The 4,446-nt window shown below is 39.9% G+C and overlaps 1 non-coding gene across 1 annotated transcript; it reads right to left on the reverse strand.

Annotated features, from left to right (window-relative positions):
- Positions 1–3,091: 3,091 nt before the first annotated feature.
- Positions 3,092–3,198, reverse strand: LOC127740154 (small nucleolar RNA R71). Its single transcript, XR_008000835.1, has one exon. It is a non-coding gene; the product is annotated as a small nucleolar RNA R71 (small nucleolar RNA).
- Positions 3,199–4,446: the final 1,248 nt, after the last annotated feature.

Raw genomic sequence — 4,446 nt, forward strand, 5'->3', positions numbered from 1 at the left:
ATCAACCTTTCTTACAAATGTTTTGGTTGTCACAAGTAACAAACCCCTAAATAAATTGATAACCGAAGTATTTAAACCTTGGGTCGTCTTCTCAAGGAATTGCAGGGAAGTATGATTTATTATTGGTTATGCAAAGGTATATTTCGGGGTTTTGAAAAGGTTTGAACAAATAATTTAATTGATAAGAAAAATAAATTAATAATTAATAAAACTCTTGGCAAGGTATGAGAATTAGAATTCCTATCCCAGTTATCCTTATCAGTGATGATGAGTGTTCATACCCTGACCGAGCTCCTCCAACTCGGCAAATTTATAAAAGGTCCGACCTCGTCCTAAGGCTCACGCCTAAAGGTCGGACCTCGGACAATAAAGCAAGGAAGGCCCATCAAAAGGAACGCAGCCCAAAACCTAAAGGCCAAAAAGGCCTAGAAAAGGCGGTTCCACAAAGATAGAGATAAAACTCCCAAAGATAAGATAAGATAAGAATATCTTATCCAGGGAAGATCACGGCCAACTACTATAAATACACTGGAACACCCAGGTATGGCATTCATTCCACATTCTACACATATCTGCTTGGACCCATGCTAACTTAAGCATCGGAGTGTCATTGCAGGTACAACCACCAACCACTCCGCATATCAAGCTCGGGTCCCTGAACCCCCACCTCGGGCCTCTCCAGACGACCGAGCTACACGTTTCAGGTAACCCTCGGAACAGTACCTAAATTAGCCTATTTTGTTCCATTTCCCTTCCATTCGATGCCTTGATATTATTTTATGAGTGATTTTAGATGTATAAGGTAGAAATGGATTAGTGAGAATGGAAGAAGAGCATGCAAAGAGGAGGAAGCATGAAGAATCAAAGGATAAGAGAGCAGGGATGTGTGCGCCGCACAAACCTGCGTGCGTACGCACATGCATCAAAACAAAACCATGCATGCGCGTGAGCTACATCATATGCATCGCACGTCCATTCAGAGCATCGCCTAGTCTGCATGCACACAGATACTTGTGCATACACACAGGAAGAGATTTTGGCAGAGTGTACGTGCGCACACATCTGTGCGTACGCACAGGTGCCCGCACAGGCCTTCATTAAAATTGCACGTGACTCGCAATTTTGGTAGATTGGAGGCCCATTTCTAAAGCCATTTAGCTCATATTGAAGGGAAAATGAAGACCATAGCATAGAATAACATTAGGGTAGCTTAGGAGTAGTAGTAGGAAGCTTTAGTATAGTTTTTCTCTAAGTTTTTCATCATCTCTATTAGGGTTTATACTAGGGTTTTACATTCAAGTTCTATTTTCATTTTTTATCTTCGATTTTGCTTGCTTCCATTGTAAGTATCTCTTTGTTACTACTTTTTATAGCTACATTGTTCTCACTCTTTCTTATATTTCAAGTTATAGTTTGATGATTGATGTTTGTTATATGCTTTCTTGAGTTATTATTATTGATTGAGATCACTTGTTACTTTTAGTTTCAAGCATTTTCTCATTTCTCCCATGATTAATGTTTTTGCCCACCAAGTGTTTGACAAAATATCAATTATGATTTTGGGCTAATTTTCTATTTCTTGGCTTGGGAAAAGTGAGCAACTGGGTTCCTAGAGTTGGAATGTCCAACATTTAGTGTCAATTTGTGGATTGTTAATTGTCCTTGTTCCTACTAACGCTAATTTGTTGCTAAGGCAATTAGCAAACAATTTAGGATTTGTGGGTTAAGAACACTTATGCTCATTTAACTTACACTCCGACGTGAGAGTTAATAAAGTGAGTTACTCCATTTTAATTATCATAGTTGTGGTTCCAACAAGGAAAGGACCCTTAGCTCATTCCAAGCCAAGATGCTTTTTATGCTTTACATCTTTCACACACATTTACATTAGTCCTTTTTTATACCTTACTTGTCTATATTATATAGTTAGTTCTGTAATTCCTTTATTAGTTCATTTATTGCAATTTTGATTGTTCTTTTATTTCTTTATATGTTTATCTCTTCATTAAAAATCCCTTGATCATCACAACCGGAATTGTACACTCATTGGTCTCAAGTGTCCTTGGGGGACAACCCGGGAACTAAACACTCCCGGAATTAAATTGGTTTTGTATAGTGACATCTTTTAAATTCAAACTTTGATTGAGAGTTGATTGTGGGTTTGGGACTATACTTGCAATGCCCATTCTATTTTAAGGAAAATTCCTAAACCCACGTCGGCCACTGCATCATGTTTTTGGCACCGTTGCTGGGGAATTCACTTTAAGTGCAATGAGTGCTATAATTTTGGTTGTTGTAAATATGTGAATATTGTGAATACTTGATTTTTGTTTTCTACTTGGAACTAATTGTAAATAGCATTCTATCTAGCTAGTCTTAGTAGCTACGGATTATTAAGTTGGTTCTTGTTCACTTGCCTACTCCTATTTTGCTTTTCATAATTGCATGCTTTCATTGCTTCCTCAGTTGAATGATACAGTCGCTTCCAGACCCAAGCTTGGCCACTTTTGATCTGAAAATAGAAAGAACTTTAACTCATATTAGGCAAGTTCGGTGCCGGCTAGCATTTGTGAATAGTAAATCGGGCTTGCTTGAAGAGCACACCAATTCACTATCACCATCAACCCGTGACTATCATTTTTCAATTAACGAGGAAACCTTATATTCATCTGTGGAGAGTGCTAAAATCTCTTTGAGTGACTCAAGTGACAGCACCATGGCGGATCCACCTCATAGAATCACCCTAAGGGAAGCCCGAGCTCCAGATATTAACTTGCAATCGATACAAATTCGGTATCCGGCTTTGGATCCAAATTTTGAGCTCAAGACCGGCACGATAAACTTGCTCCCTAAATATAATGGACTACTCGGGGAAGACCCTCTTAAGCATCTAAAGGACTTTCAAGTTGCATGCTCCACTGGGAGAAGACATAGAGCGGATGAAGTAGCAGTTTTGGTTTTCGCTTTCCCTTTCTCTTTGGAGGGAAAAGCAAAAGAATGGTTTTATACTCAACCAGGAGATGTGATTTCCAATTGGGACTTGCTGCATAAGGAATTTCTGGAAAAGTTTTATCCACCTCAGAAAACAGATAAGCTGCAAAAGGAAATCTATTATATTATGCAAAGAGATGGGGAAACTCTTTATGAGTACTGGGAGAGTTTCAAGAAGTTGTTGGAAGCTTGCCCCCACCACCGTATTGATGAGTTGGTGCTTATTAGCTATTTTCGTCAAGGGATGAACCCCCAAGATAAGCTTCTTCTAGATGCCTTTAGTGGATGATACCTCACCAAAAAAAGACCGCCGAGGAAGCTTGGGAGATCATAGCAGACTTAGCGGACTCAACTCAACACTCACGGGTAAGAAATCCACAACCGAAAGCTTTAAGTGAAGTTTCTCCTTCCGGAGATGCCATTTTGACCAAGACCCTAAGTAAGATGACAATTTTGTTGAGACAAATCACCTAAGGGCAACAAATTCCTTAAGCTTTGCTATCTCTTCCACCTCAAACTACAAGAATTAAATGACCATCAAGATCATGCGGTATTTGTGCTTGTAGCGGCCATTACACTGATGAATACCCTCAACTCAAAGAGGACACTACATTAGTGGTAGCCAATCCATACCCACAAAGGTCCAACTATTATCATGGAGCTCCTCAACATTGAGGAAATAAAAACCAAGGATGGAGGGATAACTCTAACCAAAGATGGAACCAAGCCCCTCAAGCTCAACCTTATCCAAATGCGCAAGCCTACTATCATCAAACTCCTCAAGGTCAACTACAATACCAACAACCCTACAAACAATCCTACCAACAACCACCACAATCTCAACCTCAAGAAAGGTATCAAAATCCAAATAGTTGATCTAACCATCCTCAAGGCAATCAAGCCCCTTCTCACAATCAACCTTACATGAATGACAAACTTCAAGCCTTTATGCACGAGCATCAGGAGTTCCACAAGAAACTAGAAACATATATGGCTACTATTGCTGACGCTCTCTCCCATTTGACTCTCTCTCCTCTGACTACAAAAAAATGCCAAACAAGCCTCAACTTCTAGTGGTTTACCCTCTCAACCTCAACCAAATTCTAAGAGAAGCATCAATGCTATCACCCTTAGGATAGGCACCAAGTTGGATGAAATTGGTGTTGTGCCAACAAATTTGAATGAGGAAACCCACAATGAAGAGATGGGCGATGATGTGGAAGTGATGAAGGATGAGGAGAAAAATGTTGCACAATGTTAGGAGGAGCCACTCAAGGTCAAGGAGCCAAAATGGAAGAATCCGTTTGAAGAGCCTATGCCAATTCCATTTCCAACTTTGGCTAAGAAGGCCAAGAAGCAACAAAAACTTGACCCTAACACGGTGGAAAATTTTAAGAATTTTGAGGTCACCGTCCCCCTCTTTCAAGCCATTCAACAAGTGCCCAAATATGCCAA

This window comes from Arachis duranensis, chromosome 6 (genome assembly GCF_000817695.3).
Source record: "Arachis duranensis cultivar V14167 chromosome 6, aradu.V14167.gnm2.J7QH, whole genome shotgun sequence".
NCBI lineage: Eukaryota > Viridiplantae > Streptophyta > Magnoliopsida > Fabales > Fabaceae > Arachis > Arachis duranensis.